Source organism: Dermacentor variabilis, chromosome 4 (genome assembly GCF_050947875.1).
Source record: "Dermacentor variabilis isolate Ectoservices chromosome 4, ASM5094787v1, whole genome shotgun sequence".
In the NCBI taxonomy this organism is placed as follows: domain Eukaryota; kingdom Metazoa; phylum Arthropoda; class Arachnida; order Ixodida; family Ixodidae; genus Dermacentor; species Dermacentor variabilis.
Window position 1 is genome coordinate 66439518 of NC_134571.1, and position 17796 is coordinate 66457313.

The 17796-nt window shown below is 44.6% G+C and overlaps 1 protein-coding gene across 3 annotated transcripts in view; it reads right to left on the minus strand.

Annotated features, from left to right (window-relative positions):
- The window catches only part of LOC142579302 (putative G-protein coupled receptor No18), a 119889-nt gene that overhangs the window by 14324 nt on the left and 87769 nt on the right, over positions 1-17796 (minus strand). The window contains exon 3 of one of the 3 annotated variants that reach the window (XM_075689351.1): positions 16040-16108. The exons of the other annotated variants lie outside the window; for them this stretch is intronic. The gene's annotated coding sequence lies outside the window, so the exon portion shown is untranslated. The remainder of the gene's footprint in view (positions 1-16039; positions 16109-17796) is intronic. 3 annotated transcript variants of the gene reach the window in all.

Consider the following 17796-nt stretch of genomic DNA (forward strand, 5'->3'; position numbering starts at 1 on the left):
ATCGACATCACGACACTGCCGTAACTGCTTGGGGGCGTATTTAATCGAATAGATAGAAAGGATGCATGAATAATAGAATAAAATCGGAAATGGTGGCAACGGGCATTATACGGTGATTTAAACAAGGTACAATTTTTTTATTGATATGATTTTAAAGGAATGATTGGCGTCCTCAGGTGGCTTCTCTTCGTGTCATGGCAAGCAAAATGATATCACAAAATGCGCTGAAAAACATTGAATACAGTCAATAAGCATAAACAGATACGAAGTTCTGCACACGAGTCTATCCTTTGGAATCAACCATCTCTGTAATCCAGGAAGGTTGCGAGAAAGATATGCCATATTCATTTCTTTCACGCAGTCAACGGGCGGCTGCGTCTTTAAAATAAAGAATAAACAGTTTTTCTGTCTTTCAAAATAAAATAATATTTCTTCAATGTTCTCCTGAATGGGCAGATTACCTAGAAGAATTCTTAGAATGAAAATCAACAGCGAGATTGAGACTGGAAGGCGTAAAGGGCTGACCAGAATCATAGAAACGATGACACTTATCGTTAATGTTAAAGAAAAAAAAACGCAAATAAAACAGAGGGACTTGGAGCGAAAGACTAAGGAAAAATACCTGTGCGTGCAAAGATAGCATTACGTTCCATTCCACGCGCATTACGGCACTCAATTCTGGCTAAGCAGGCGTTATCTCAAACTCGCACCGTTTGAAATGCCTGCATAGCGTGCCGGTCCCTTGGGTCGCTGCTGCGCCGCCGCTGCTTCAGTTTAATCACTTTCACGCCGTTAGAACATAGTTTATCGCACTGATTTGAAAAGAAAGGCTGCGCTTCAGAAAATACGTGTTGCCGGCCTTTCACAGCGTATGGAAGCACTTATCTGCTTGGAGGGGCATGGCGCCACGCAAGCTCTTCACGTAGGATTTAAGAGAGTGTCGAAAGGGAGCGTATGATCGTTTTACTTGTACTTGTGCATAAGTTTATTCCCCCTTTTGAGCTGATGTCCAAGTTCAGCACCTCCTCTTCGCATCCCGAAACACTTACGGCGCGTTTGCGTATTCTTCTTGCATCATACAGAGATAGGAAAAGCCACGCCCAATCACTCGGCAACAAAAAAATGGCGCTCGATGCGAAAGTGTCAAAGCGTATTCACGCTGTTCTAGCATATCTGCTAATATATCTTAAAGATGTTTTTTTTTCACAAAAGGCTTATGTTAAAGTATCTGATAACCAAGAGGAAAAAATACATTTCTGTTTTTTTTTTATTCCGGGTACCGAAATATACGCGCTATCAGGGAAAAAGAACTTACGAAGAAAGTAGTACACTGCGTTATTTGCAAACCATTTCTGTTGCTATCTTTACACGAGAGTTTCGGTAGCGCGAGTGACACATTACCAATGCATACTTTCTGTTTCTAAACGGAAGCACCCTGTGCAACTTCTATTCTGCGATTCCGTGCCAGCAACCTGATGATGTGTCATTGATATGATGTATTCTTTTTTTTTTATGATACAGTGTTTAGAGGTTACGGTCCTGTCCGGCTTTCTCAAACGCAAGGTTGTAAGCAATTGTTACCATAAACAACCTCCTTCACTTGTGCGAAACACTTATGCGTTCACAATTCAAGTTGGTGGCCTTGACATCATGGCTATAAAAACTAACACCTGACGCTGGACACCTTCGTATGCTGGTTGTCGCAGGACGACGTAATGTGATGACATATATTTATGTTTACTGCAATCATATGTGATTCGGTGATCGCCTTATGAGAACTACTGCAGTGTGCAAACACTTATACACGCTACAAATTATAGCAAAATAAATATTTGTTCATATCAGCGACCTTGTGGATATAGTTGCCTTACTGCATTCCACAGCTACTCGATGCGTGTCACTGCTGATATGCGGCACGGTGAGCGCGCGCAATGTGAAAGATGTGGGTTTCAGCTCTCACTGGCGGCACGTTAACTTTACGAGGTTTTTGATTTACTATTTGCTTAATATTTCGCGATTTGAATTCGAATTAACAGTTATTTTCTTCTGGTAATTTATTTGGCTGCATTGTCTGCTTCTCTCTGCGGTGGTAACTAACAAGAAATTGAGCCCTTCGGTTCCTTATATTCTTCTCGTTTTATAAACTTGAGATAATAACTGCTTTATGATTTTTTTCAGACTAGACGCGAACCAATCGCAACTGAAAGAGCGTGCTGCGTCGACCCTAAAACGAGGCCGTTGCCTATAAATCCAGAAAGCCATGCTAACCGGCTCTGACATATGCTTTAGAAACATAGTGATTGGCGCTTAACTCATAAGACTAGCTTCTCAGGGCGCACGCCGCACGTTTGAAGACAAAAAGGTTTCAACGACAAAACCATTATTGGAGGCGACGATTATGCACTGACTGCAGGCAGTAGTAGCCAGAAGCGCGATGCCGGTCGTTATCAAATTATGGTTATTATCGAACAATAAAGGATCGCTTCACCCGGAAGAGAACTCGGTGACGATGATTCGCCGCGTACACTGATTATTTAAGCTGAAGCGTTTCATACTTCCCCCCATACTATACCGGTCACGGGTAGGTGCTTTCTCACTCGGTGTTTTTTGGATAATAAATGAAAAAAGGATGAAGTTCAGAACAAGAGAGATACATTTCCATATGAGAGATGCCGTGACCAAGCGGGCTGTAATCACTATGTTTTGGAGGCATGAAAACTACCTATTAATGTCAAATAGTCTGCGATGAAGACGTGTCTTGCGCCGCCAAACGACGCTCGTCAGTACAGCACAAAGTAAGCGAGGACTCGGCAATTGCCGGTGACAAGGTGCAATTTCCTGACAGTATATGTCTAGTTATGCAGGCGGTTGAGAATTAGCGGGCCTAGTCCACGTCGATGTCTCCATCACGAAGTACAATTGATCGCATCTTTCATTTTAGCCCCGGTTACGAAGTATATTTCCTTCAGACGAGCTTGGTGCTTGATATAAACTTTAGAAACGTCTTGAAACCAAAATTACTCGATATATGACAGTCAAAGTGCAAGTGGCGCTTCTCATCAGGACGGCCATGAAATCTTTCCATTCTTAGAATGTTTCCTCTTGTAACTACTAGATGACACACTGGAAATAGCGTACGAATACAAGAGGTACTGCAGTTCGTTTTACATTGGAGCACTCTGTTTACGATATGCTAGAAATGCATAGAAAAAAAGACCAGAACACCTGATGGTTGGTTCAAGTGAAGACGCAGAATTGTAGAAATTAGGGTCTGTTGCAAAAGTAAATTAAGCAACCGAAATTCCGGTGCAAAACATCTACTTTATGTCGCTATAACGAAAGCAATAAAGAATGAAACGGCACGCCCGGTAGTCTGGTCAGCGCCGCAAATAACATTCATTACTGTCTGTGCATTTAGCCACTTGTAGTTATGTAGCAAGTTTTCACATCGGTAGTATTGCGACGGGCAAATTTGTCGTATGGAAGCCGTTATTGGACGCAATTTAAAATCTGGACGTGATCCAGATGTCGTTAACGAACAGGGTCAGTACGATGAGGGTGATTGTGCCAGGTATTTTAGATCTAACTGGTTGTTTCTTTTACTCTTTAATGTATGCAATTGCACCGCTGCAACTACATGGCGGACGGGGATGAGCACCCAAAAAGCCATTTGGTGCGCCGAATTTCTCACGTCCTTCAGTGTGCGAAGTAGCGTCCACACCCTTAGTGCTATGTCTGTGACAGTTGCGAAATGCTTTCTTCAAAGACACCGCAGGGACTCTTTCGTTCCGACAACACGAAATCGAGGCACACATGTTCAGCATTGTTGCTCTCGCGTGCGGCATGAACAAAACCACGTTCGAGGGAGGAAGGAAAAGGACGCAAAACCATTGGTGTCCCACATTGTTGGATTTCTCGCTTGCGTTTATGTGGAAGCGAAGAACCGTAATAAAGACCGGAGTGGCCGGAGGAAAACAAAACTGTTGTAACCATGTATCTCACAGAAACAACGCAACCCCTGGAAATGGCATTCAGATGTCCTTGCTCGCCACGCTGTCTGCGCCTGGAGTAGGATCTCGTGTCCGCAGGAAGAAACAGCCCTACCTCGGTATCTGTATAACTGTCGCTCGTTGAAGAAATGGAGGCGAGACTGCGCTCCTCGAGCAGTCAGGCTGCGCCTTACACAAAAGAAAAGAAAAAAAAACTGCGTCTTGGCCGTCTCCGCTGCATAAAACATGAAGACCGGTGAATCGCCCCGACTGCTGACGGCGCAGCAAGCACCGTGCGCCTGCGGCACGCCGTGCCTGACGCGCAGCGTACGTGGACACTTGACAGTCACCTACACTTCTTTCTCGGTGATAGTCAACAAAAGCAACCGGTCAGGCTTTCAGAGCTGTCGTCACCTCGGCTATCGTCGCAGCTAAGTTCATCATGTATTCCTTCTCTTTTTGTCAGCATTTCTGAAAGACTAACGACAAAATCTTGGTCTGTCTCTCGAAGCAAGGCCACCCACTACAGTGATCGTTTTTTTTTCTTTGTCAGTGCCTTCTTTGCACACTTGTTGGATATTATACGGTGTATCTGATTGGTGAAACATGAGTTTTTCTTCCCTCTCTTGGCCTTTATGTGTCTCAAAGGTAGTTTTTCTTGGCGTACGCGTACAGCTATCGCGATGTGGTGTTCCACCGCTGCCACCAACAGAAAATTGTTTGTGAATCAGGTTACTGAGCACAAGCGCACCTACCGTACGTGCTTGGAAGTTACCGAGCACTTACCGCATTCCTTGCTTTTCATGCCATCAGACTACCACTCATAGATCATGGTTCGGTACGGCTCCTTTGTGGCTGGTTACGCCAAGGTTACAGAAAGAATAAAATTATCAGTATAGTCGTGCAAAAGGAGCCAGCGAGGACATGTCATTTTTCGTATGAGTGCTCGAACTTCACATGTCTTTTACATCTTTCACGTCTGTTGCCTTCCCAATGTATCCAGGGGCGGAATTCACTAAGTTTCCCTTGGGAGACATGGGAAGACGACAATATCAACAACCAGGTATATGAACACGGGAATGAACTAGTCGACAACGCCTGCGTTGAGCGCTCTACGAAGCTCAACGTTGAAAACATTTCGCGTTAGAGACATTTTGACATATCACCGCCAGAGGAACTCCGAGCATGCTTAGAACAATATTAGAACATATTGCTGGACTAGTTGGTTGATATTCGCAGGTTTCACAAGCACACACCTTGAGCAGGATAGGGAAGTAAACATAAGACAGGCGGTAATTAGCGTTTGTCTTGTGTGTACTTTCATCTGTCGTCTAAGATGGCCTTCCTACACCTACTTACATCATCAGCCATATTGATGATTTCCTTTAGCCTATGTAACGTTGCAATATCGCAGATATTGTATGACTGTAAGCTTTCTTACAATTTTTCTTAAAGTTAAGGTATAAATAATGCTTGGGCACTCAAAATAAACAGTTGTAAGCCAGAGCTCGTCTGCGTTTCTTCGTGTTCCTCGTCTTTCATCTCGTTTTCTTCGCTCTGGTCAAAGTTCGCTTCATGGTCAATCATTCACTTCTTCAGTGGCCCAAGACACTCAAGAAAGTTCACAAGCCGCGAAAATATGAAAGATATCTGAACCCTAAACGTTGACATTTTCTTTCTAAATTATGTCCGTTGGCCGTCGCTTTCACACTCACTGCGTTGTAAGCAAACGTACACGAGGGAGACGACAAGTAAGGCAACTAAAGAAGATCCTAGAGACACACCGTTTCATATTTTTTCTTCTATAAGAGTTGACTAGGTTGCTGTTTTTTCTATTCTCTAGTAGATCTGACGACTTTTGAATAAACTAAATAGAACAGTCAAGATGCCTTAGAATTTCTTTCGCAAATGCAGCGGCCACCAATGCTAATGTCGCAAGTCGTCACGTACTGCTTTGCATAAGACTCAAAGATACAAATAGGACAATACTGAATTTAGCAGAATTAAGCGTGACTGTTTTACACAAGGCGTCGGCGTTGTAATGTCATCTCTAAAAAAAGTTCAGACATAAGCCACCCCATTCCTTTTTTGTAATGTTGGTGATGCAATCTACCTTGCAGAGGTGACCGCTTTGAAAGATGAATAAAAAGTACTGGATTACGAAGTATTGCCACTTCAGCGCAGAGACCACAACATTGCTCCAGGTCTTGTAAATGAAATGATGTCAGGTACTCCAGTGCTCGCGGCAAACACTTGATCCTGTCTGCGAAAGCACTACTGTCTCTATACACGAAGTCGGACTGCCCAGTATTAATAATCAAGTTATATGCGACGCGTTGCTTGAGAGCGAACAATGCGAGAGCTGCCCTGGCTGGGTGCCTTTTAGCTGTGAACAGTCGAGTAAATGCAGCGATGCAGCAGAGAACAATCAGCCATCATACTTGTCACCATGGGGCCCGTGCGACATCGGTACAAGTCTCCACCTTTCCGTAAATCGTTTTATATGTGTTAGTGTGAAATTAGCGAGCGATATAGCAGATTATTTGTAGATGCTTGTTAATAAAAGTCTGTCGTCCTTACTAAGAACCACACTAATCTTATTTGTGTTGTCCGATTGTAGTATACGTACGTACGACGGAAAGCAAGCCATGGGGTTGATTCTCGGCCCACAATGTTTACGTTCAACGATTGTAAGTGGTAAGTGTACACGCTTGTGTAAAGTTTCTTTCATGTACGTTAAAGACACCAATCTGGTCGATGTAAATTGGGAGTCCCGTGTGGTACTTTTATAATTTGTTTGTCTATTCGGATGCTAAACAATGTACTTAGCACAGTAGTGAGTAAGCGAACTTCAAGGATCTACTCGCAACTTAAGTCTTCTTGATGCCCGCGCTCTAGACTAACGTCTAGGCAAGAAGAGCTGCAGTTATCGCTACAAAGGTGCACTATTGAGCAACAGGTTTTATTTTGTGTCCCTAATATGGCAAGAGGGTGTCCCACAGAACATAAACCCAAGAGGTCCTGTTCAGGCCAGATTCGCGCAGGAATGCTCAACCGAGCTGCTCTCAACCAGGCGTCGCTGTCGTGTACACATAGCTCAAAAATGATCTCTGAAAACGTGAGAAGCCGTTCAAACGTTTTTAACTGCACTATATGGTACGGTAGGGCCCATGCGTGTCCCTGCAAAAACGGCTAATGCGCTCCACGCGCTGAAAAATTGCTCACATCTGTTGGCATGGATACAACAGTTATTTTCGCTACTTTGTAAATGAAACCAAGAGCCGAAAAAATAACAATAGAGGGTGAGATTCCAACACAGAAGTAAAAGCTGCGTGGTAATAGAACTAGCGTTTTATCGCTATTTTCTTTCTTTCTTACAATATTTTTCTCGTGCGTTTCCGACATCGATTTATCATTGAGAAATGTAAACGCTAGTCAGAGCGGGCGCTCTTGTAAAGAATCGCGTGCTCCCCTTATAATACCAACGCTCAAGGAAAAAGGCGAAATGCCTTCCCCACCCCCCCAGAGGCACGGAGAAATTTGATGCTCGAACGAGAGAACGTACATCACTTCCAAATTTGATGTAGCGAAATCATATCGAAGCTAGGTGCGCTATTGCAAACGTTCTGGCTGCTTAAATAAACAAACAATAAAAGATAAGAACGACAAATGATTGTCGATTCAGCGTGTATTGCTTACTTAAACATTTGTATTGGCACGCTTCCTCTCATTTTTTATGCCGTTCATCGTAAAGCCTATAGTCATCAATTTGACACGTGTACCCGGAAATACTGGCACGTCAAGCCCAAGTAAGGAACAGATGAAGCATGTCCAATGAATCAGCATCTGCATGTACACGCACACAAATGCATATACATCTACACGCATACACGTACATGCGACCCATAGGTTATGTCTGTACGTGCATGTGCGGGTCTTTTCTCTCTCTCTCTTTTAAAGTGTCTAACAAATATTTCAGACTGTTTTGGTTGATTTCTCGTGGCCGGGGCGTAAACAAAAAAGTTCCGTCCTTCGTTCCGAAAGCAATGAAATCAAACTAATTATGTTATCGCCGACAGTGTATTTTTTTTCACTGTGCCCATTCCGATTCAAGCACGCGCTGCTGCCTTTCCGGGTCAAGCATTTTTCGGACACGTAAAGTTCTTGAGTGTTCTAACAGTGAACACTTAAAAAAAACGTAAATCGTGCCTCTACTACCCCCGACTTGCCAGCAGGCGTAATATTCTGATTTATGCTCGAAAACGAGGGCAAAGCCTATAAAATTGTAAAGCAGTACGACTTTGTTCGCCGAGCCATATAGCCGAGTCATATAGTCAAAAAGCCGAGCCATATAGCTGCGTGCATTACCCAGGCACCATGATAAAATATGCAGCGTTTCTTTTTTACTGACGTTAGCAGGACGAAATTGAGTTTGTGAGTCTGGACTACATAAAAATCGCAGTTTCTAAACTCTAGCCCTGCCGAAATGCAGTTCTTTCCACGCTTACTCCAAGGAAAAATGATTGAGGTTAAAAAAGTGAGAACGTCAATCAACGTGGATATGTAGGTAACACACGTTTATTTTTCTGACATTGCCAACACGTTCGATTCCTGGAATTTCAATCTTCAAGAAAAAAGAAATTCAAGAAACATGTCTGGCTGGCGTGGCCCCACACTTGAAAAGCAGACCTATTCAAGTGAAGTTTTACATTAATATATAAATTAAATTCTGCGATTTCACATGCCAAAGCCGCCTAAATTTCATTCTGGAGCGTGCCGCAGTTCGAGACTGCGGAAAAATTTTGAACTCCGTGGATTCTTTAACGTGCATCTTAGTCTAAGCACACGAGCATTTTCGCATTTCGCCCGCATCGAAATGCATCTGGCGCAGCCGGGAACGAACCCACGACTTCGACCTCAGCAGCGCTACGTCATACATTCACTCAGCTACAGTGGCGGTACATACCTTGTTCACACGCCATTAATTATTCTCATCAATTGACATTCTCGAAATTTGACATCACCTATCTACTGAATACATTCGACTGTCAGCGTTTTTGTTGCCATCGCTTCAGCGAAACCAAGAGTACGCCTCCGCACGACTGCTTTAACCAACTGACAGAAGAAGAGTTTGCTCGCGTCTCACATAGCTGATTCGTCTGCGGCTGTATTTCCCTTAGTTGGCTCAACAAGAAGAAAAGGGGTTCACCGAGGGGCCCGATTTTTATTAGTAATATCATAAGAAGCCAACAAACACTGACACCAAGGACAGTGGACAGCTGGCTCAGTTATTTTTTCCTGTTCTTAAATGCACCACATGGGTGATCGCGTTTGCAACATTTACGAAGGTCTCCGAATGCATGGTGAGATTGGTGAGATTGCTGATTGTTACGCTGCTTCCCGGATCTAGAATTCACCATTTGAATACCTCGTTTTGCTGCTTCTTACAAGTGTCAGTTCTTTTATTAGTTCGTCAAGTTATGAAGAGGCACAAGTGACATAGGCTGACAAACTCCACTCCCTTGCTGCGCTTTCTCAACGCTCACGTGTTCATGTGGAAAATTACTTCCACCAGGCAGTCAAATTAGTGGGGTGCAGGAAGCGATAACACGCCTATAACGAAAGAGTAGGGCACCAACAAGGTCTGCCTTTTAAGAACCACGGCACTCTCCAGCGTAACGACAAAAAGAATGATTGCCCATCCGGCATTTAATATTTCACTGATGTCCGGCTAGTGTCCAAGGTATAATGTGTCACTGGAAAGAACCACGATACCGAACCAGACCATCGAACCTGCGTCTTATGCCGAAGTTTGAGAGACTTGCACTTAAACATATAAAGTTTATGTATATAATTCGCGTTATCCCTTTAAAATTCCCTGTCGGAAGCAGCATGGATTGCTTTTTGAACAACTATATGACATATTTCCTGATTCACTGGCAAAAAAAAGGAAAGAAAAGAAAGGCAAGAAAAGAAAATTGTAGCAATCTTTGCGCTTCTGCTTTAAAATAGATCCAATGACGACAGGTTTTGTATTCCTATAGAGGTGTGAGTACAAAAGCGATCCCGCGAGATATTTTGAATCTGCGTTATACGACGGAGAAGTTTAGGCTCCGAATGGTGGGATGTAAGACTTAGCGCGGGAAGCTCTCGTGGGCAGAAGAGAAAGAAAAATCTGAGAACACCTACAAGAAAAATTATTCTGTGGTTTTACGTGGCAAAACCACAAACTGATTATCAGGCACGCCGTAGTCGGGAAACGCGGAGTAATTTCCACCACCGGGGATTCTTTTAACATCCACCCATTGCATGGAATGCGGGCGTTTCTGCATTTCGTCCCCATCGAAATGCGGCCGCTGCGGCCGGGATTTGGTCCCGCCACCTGGTGCCTATAGCAACGCAACGCCCTTTGAGAGCACGTGAGCTCTTCTTATATGTTGTGAATGAGAAGGCGTTAATGTCCAATTGAACGCCGCCGAGCGCTCTGCGAGCTTTACCTGCGAGTAATGTGTAGCACTGCTGTACGTGCTGACCGAGCCAGCAAGCGGCAGCAGCCTGCAGTGCCAACACTGCAAGCCAGCGACGCGGCGTGCCCTCTCCCCTCATGCAACACCTGGCACGCTTCTGCGGCAGCAGATGCCCCATTTCGCCCGCTCTGCTCTGTCGAGGCGTGCACGTGACGTGGCGTTGCAGCCAATGGGAATTTAGGTGCCGTTTCTCTGCTACAGACGGCGCCGTTTTCGCTCAATGAGCCACCTGACATTGTCGCATCAATAAAAGTTCATAAAATAAATATATTCCACGTAATCTTGTGAAGAATGGTCGTGGTACTGCCAGAAGAGATTAGGAGGTCTCCAGCGTAACCCAAAGGACACTTGAAAGGTCCCGGATAACGCAAAGAATTCTACCGCAACGTGGAGGAGCATTCAGTTTCCATGGTGCAGCAGACGCGTGATGTCTATAGCCAGACCCATTATGTAGCCGGACATACAAGGCCATACCGTCTGAGCCAGAGCGATGCGCCCTGACAGTGCATCAGCCATATCGAAACAAGCCCAGTTAACGAGGCCTCCTCGAGGTGGCCTACGCAGAGAGCCTTCAGATTCTACGCCAGTCCTCCGAAGTGTGTATGCGCCATTACCGCAGCAAAATCAAGTCGAATGAAATATAATCACCGCCTCTCAACTTACAGCAACTGTGTTTACACTTCCGGCCGCTGTGATACGGTGTACTACACCAATAAAAAAAATCGTGTTTGTCAATTCGCTCTGCAGCCATTTGTAGACAGAGACCGCAGCGTGGTAGTTTGAATGATCGTCATGAATAGGTGAGACGGTTCGTTTGATCGACGGTTAGAAGTCTGCTTTACGGTTTTTCGTTGATGCATTTTTGGCCCCAGTATTGCACACCCTCGGTTGAATGCCGCCGAGTAATTAGTACGAATGACTTTGTCATTATGCCTGTACAATGTGAGCCGGTGAAGTAAGTCTGTACACATTCCTCGCTGTGGTCACAAATCCCTCAATATTATCTAGTAAAATTGGTGCGATTGCGGAACTGATTACCCTACAGTCGCAGGCATAATACCACGGCAGCATCCTGACACGGTAAGCAAGATCGCTACATCGTACGAGGGCGAATCAAAAAGTATTTGCGACTGTTTTGTTTCGCCATATTACAGCTGTAAATACGAAGTCAACATATCCATTCGCAACGGTGGACTTTTCTTGGACCGGGCAGCCTTATCTGTGAGTAGTTCCATGGCAGGGCGCTGCTGTCAGTTGTTGAAGATGAAAGTCGTGCTTCACATGTCCACTAGGTACGAGTAACGGAGTGTGATTCGTTTTCTATAGAGCAAGGGACGAATGACCATCGAAATCCGCAGGGAAATTCAGACCACGTACGGGGAAAGGGGTCTCGCTTTGAGAAGTGTGAGGTGGTGGTATTGTGAGTTCGCAAAAGACCGTGAAGACTTGCATGCCAATGAGCGATCGGGGAGGCCGCGTGCGTCGCTGACTGACGACAAGGGCATCTCAAATGTAGTGCTGCGATCGGACAAATGTCTGAACCGGTGGGGGGGTTATGTGCAAAAATAATGTAAGGAACGTAAAATAATACGCATATTTGTAATTACCTGTATGTACCTTGTTTTGGCTAATAAAGAATAGGGCCAAGTAGTTTCTCATTCGCCCTCGTACTACGAGATGACGAATTGTTTTCAGTACACAATATTCGTTAACAACTATGAGTTATTTATTGACTTAATATAAATATGAGCTGTACTGATATTTTGAATAAAGCTGAGCTCATAGAGTGACTTAGTTCCCTTTGTGAGGAATTGCAGGTCTCTGTTTATAAATTCTGAACAATACAAAGATGAAAAAAAAGCGGTGGGGTTGCAAAATGGTGAACAAGGCTGAAGTCACATTGACAGGACCATATTTGGTGCTCTTTATTCACTATATTTAAACAGAATAAGAAGGTCATTAGGAAAGCTCTGCAATATGTTCACATGTGTTCCGACGTGTTCTAGTTGATCTTGCAGCTGGCAGCAAGCGCTATGTGCTTTCACATTTTTTTTAGCTGTGGGAGAGCGAAATGCTCGCATGCCGTCGTGGTCAAAATGGAAATACTGGAGAATTATTTCACTAAAACGTTGCACGTTGTTTGAGTATGGACTCGTTTCTAGAAAAAAAATTACTCCTGCGCTGGGGGATGGCTGCCCTCAACGCCCTAAAATACCTAGATGGTAATGGGAGCCTTGGAGCGGAAAATTGAACATGGAAGAGACTCCGCCGTAGGGCGTCTGCGGCAGCAGGCGTTAGGTGTATTGCAACATCATGTACCGGAAGACCCGAGGGTTGCACCCTCCCTTTTTTGTCGGAGCGGAAAACACTACTTTGACACTCGCACGTTGTCATGTCTTATTTAATCGGTGCGATAAGCTGTGGAAATGCGAGATGACCACAACTTTCCTAAAATTGGCTGGAGTCAGGCTGGCGGAAGTCTTTCTAGGTAATTTTGAATTCAGGAGACCCTCAGCAACGCTGAGGGTCTCCTGCGATAATCTGCTTGCGATATCGCCATGCTTGCGATAATCCGCCATGCTGCGATGCTTGCGATAATCCGCCAACGGAAGATGGTTGGCGGGTTATCCCACACATGGAACCTCGGCAGAGACAACACACCTCTTTGGCGTCTGCTTCATATAGTCGGCGCCTCCAGATTGACCCAGCTGGAGGAAATCGGCAGTCGGCTATTCCGTTCCCCCCGTCAATGTTATTTTTTTCTTTCGCCCATTCAACTTTCATGTCTACTTTTCCTTTCTCCTCATTTCAACATTCCTACGTGGCAAGGATTAACCTTGTGTGTCGTAACCACCCTTGGTTATGCATATTAGGTTGTAGAAGAGATGTAAAACTGGCGGACTCAGAACATAATTTCTTTGGGTCCCCTTACAGGGCTCCGGGGTTTTTGGCTCGCATCTCTGCTGAAGACAGGAATAAATCTGTGGCAGAGCAATTTCCTAGACTTCCTGATCGTCCTCATAAAAGAGGGCGCGGCGATGACATTTCCAGCTCTTTGGCGAACAAAGAGGAAAAATTCCCAAATATCATGTAGTGCACAGTGTCAAGACAGAAAGAAAGCGAAAATGATTCCACCTTTCAGCAAAATCCCTGACAGATTCTCTGGGGCGAAGATACAGAGCCACGAAGATCACCAGTGTTTACCCTCTGTTGGAACTACGTGACCGGAGCCAGTAAGAAGTGCTGTATACTGATGCGATCCATAAGAGGGCAGCGCCGCAGCAGACTCCGGCTTCACCCCGGCCCACAAAGAGTATGGCTGTAGTTCGACCACTATACCCTTGGCGGGCACAGTCACTGCTGCTCTGCCTGCTAAGAAGGGCCCTTTAAACCAACAGCATACAACAACAGCATACATTCTGTTAGAATGGACAAAGGTTATTGTAATCCCTAGCTTGAAACAGTGTAAGGATCCATCTTCCGTGGCAAGTTACCGGCCTATTGCGCTAATAAGCTGCCTCTGTAAGCCATTTGAGAATAGGATCAATCTCCGGCTATTATTCTTCCTCGAATCAAACAAATTGCTTGACCCTTATCAATGTGGATTTAGAGAAGACCGATCAACAGCTTATAACATTCTGCAGGTTGAGGCATATATTCGTGAAGCTTTTTTTCATAAACAGTTCTTCCTGGCCGTGTTCCTTGATATAGAAAAGGCTTATGGCACTACCTGGGGTTACAGAATTTGGCGAGATCTCTCGGGAATGGGTATCCGTGGCAACGTGCTTAAAGTAAAAGAAAGTTGTTTATTGGAGCCGTACGTTCCGTGTTAGACTTGGGAATGGTCTGTCCAGACCATTTATCCAGGAGACTGGGTTGCCACAGGGTAGAGTACTTAGTTATAGTTTGTCTTTTGTAAAAATGAATTCACTATATTGCTTTACACCACAAAGCATGTTTTGTTCCACATATCTTGATGACTTGCAAATGGGCTATAGAACCTGTAACCTCGCATTCTCCGCACGACAGGTTGAACTTGGTGTGAAGAAAGTATCAAGATGGGCACAGGAAAAGGGATTTGAGATAAATCCTATTAAAAGCTCCTGCATTCTTTTTTGTATATATAGAGGTCTGGCGCCCCATATTGAGCTGCATGATCAACAATTATCTGTAAACAGAGAATAAAAATTTTCGGTATCATTTTAGACACGAAGCTAACCTTTATTCCCACCCGCCGTGGTTGCTTAGTGGTTATGGTGTTTGGCTATTAAGCACGAGGTCGCGGGATTGAATCCCGGCCACGGCGGCCGCATTTCAATGGAGACGATATGCGAAAGTACCCGTGTACTTAGATTTCAGTGCACGTTGAAGAACCCCTGTTGGTTCAAATTATACCGGAGGCAAACCGTGATTCTGACACCTAAAACCCCACGAGTTAACTTAACCTTTATTCCACACACGAAGTGCCTTATATATATATGTCTAAAAATAGTGAACACTCTTAAACTAACTTCTGTCACACACAACGTGTGCTAGTGACAGGAAGTGCCCCTGAACCTTTTTCAAAAGCCTAATTCGAACACGCTTAGGTAATGCGGCCATAGTGTATTGATCATTGATGCCTAGCACCTTTAAGATGCTTGATCGTGTCCATCATCTAGATATTCGCCTGGCGACCGATGCCTTCTGGACAGTCCTGTAGAGCGTGTCTGCGTTGTGGCTAATGGGTGGTCGCCTGATATAAGAAGGTCGTACTCCAGTTTCATGTAATTTCTAAAAGTGAACGCAAGCAATGAGCACCCCTCCTATTCAACTGTAAATGATATGACTAGTACCACCTTCATTCACAACTGATGAGCAGTAAGAGAGCCCTTTTCACTGCGTTTAAGAAACTTCCGTGGGGAAATGGGTGTTTTAGTCTGTGAAAATCCTCTAATGGCTCCAGCGAAGCTGTTGCCACTGTGACAATGGCAGCTCGTTGAATGTGACGCATTGTATATTCATGTAACAATATATAATAGAGATGTGCACCCACAAATGCACTTTCTAGAGATTCAGTCGAAGCACACCTGCCCGGAGTTTTACACAGATGCATGAATGCCACAAGCACGCGTCTCTTACGCAGCTGTAAGCCCATCGTTTTTGAAATCCGGTGTTCTACACCCTCAAAGCCAGTGTCTTCACGTCAGGGGTCAGTGCAATACTGTCGGCTACTAAACACAATAAGAGAGCAAAGCTTCCAAAGGACATTATAATAAGAGATTCCTTAACTGTTATAAAAGATTTACAATCACTACAGAAGCATAAAAATTATGTAATCAATGACCTCTATTACCTGCGCCGCAACACGTGTCTGACCAACAGATTGTAATACGTTGGATGCCTAGGAGCAGATGTACGGGGGGTAACAAGCTTGCAATGGCCACTTCCATAGCAACGAAACCTAGCAATCCGTTCATATCCGTTCCTGCCACAGATTGAAGCCATTCCTACGTAGAAAACTGAGAAGCTACCCATTCATACCTTTCGACTGGCGCTGAACCTCCCCTCTGTGGTAGGTTTCGAGAGAGGCTGACCAAACTGCACGTCTTCCTGGATTTTCGGAAAGCAGAACAACCAAAAAAGCTCTTTCCTCGGGGGTACAAACTACATATCCGTTTACATACGACTTTATTTCTTGGCCTGAAATCCTCCTTTGGGACCAAAGCAGTGCTTAAGTTTTTAAATGATGTGCTACATGTTATTAGTCTGAGAGACTTATAGCCATCCCTCTATATGGAGGGTACTGGTGCGAGCGTACTGTTTTGTAGAGCACATGCCTCCAGGCCCTTATGGTCAAGGGTCTCCGTGAGGCAGTCGTGCTACCGGAAGTGAAGTATTTTTGTGTTATCATTTTCCGAAATATATTTTATGCTCATTGCCGACATCACTCGGGCCTAACTTTATTTTACTACTTGTATATTTTACGTCCCTTACAGCGAATAATAAGGCCTCTATACAGCAACGTTTGTCGCACACCGCCTTATTGACTTCCCCATACATTTCTTGGCACTCTTAGGCCCTCCCTGGCCCTTGCCACAAAGAACCCCATGCATCATCACAACAAAATATTAGTACATTGCAAGTGAACAGCCCAGGAGATTCGTAGCACATCCTCTCACTAGAGCCTGCTGAGACTGCATCTTCTAAAGCACGTGCCTCCAAACGCTTTCATTCAAGGGCTGACTGGTGAGGTACGATCGCTAGTGGTATTCACGTTTACATCACCGTCTTGTAATATAGCCCTTACGGGCATAGCATACATAACTAGTCGTTGTCATTATTTTATTGCCCATACATTTTGAGCATGTTACAGCCATTAGTTTTTAAGCCTCTCCACAGCCATGTTACATCTGCCATTCGCAACACTGATTCACAACTCTGAAACTTGGCACGTTTTGCCATAAAAAATTCATTTATTGCATTTTGCTTGGCGCTCTTGAGCCACATCTGGCCGTTGTGCCAATAAAATTCATAAATCATCACGGGAGAGACTCGAAGGTGAAGATGCCCAGCTTTGTATGCGTCAGAGAAGAACATCGCCCCTGTGTGGAAGATGGTCAAGACAGACAGGCATGTGACCTATCGCCAAATAGAGCAGAGTTTGGATATTCCTGCACCGGCAATTCTTTCTATTGTGCATGTAGACATAAAGTGAGATCAGCCTGGTCTTTTTATAGGTACCTTATGCCTTGAATGGTGAGCCGATGGTTCGACATGATTCCTGGTGCCGTTCATCATCATCATCATCATCATCTTCTTCTTCTTCTTCTTCTTCTTCTTCTTCTTCTTCTTCTTCTTCTTCTTCTTCTTCATCATCATCATCATCATCAGCCTGATTACGCCCACTGCAGGGCAAAGGCCTCTCCCATACTTCTCCAACTACCCCGGTCATGTACTAATTGTGGCCATGTTGTCCCTGCAAACTTCTTAATCTCATCCGCCCACCTAACTTTCTGCCGCCCTCTGCTACGTTTCCCTTCCCTTGGAATCCACTCCGTAACCCTTAATGACCATCGGTTGTCTTCCCTCCTCATTACATGTCCAGCCCATGCTCACTTATGGTGCCGTTAGCTGCTCAATAAGCTTGAAAAGGGAACTTCAGGCTGTGTCACCAACATAATAACAGGTGATGGAACAGGAGTGTGATTTTTTAGGGGTCCACTAAACTCCGCGTTAATGCCAGTGTTTTTCGAGATGAGGCCGCACCTGCGTTCATGAAAAATAGAGGTATGTGAAGA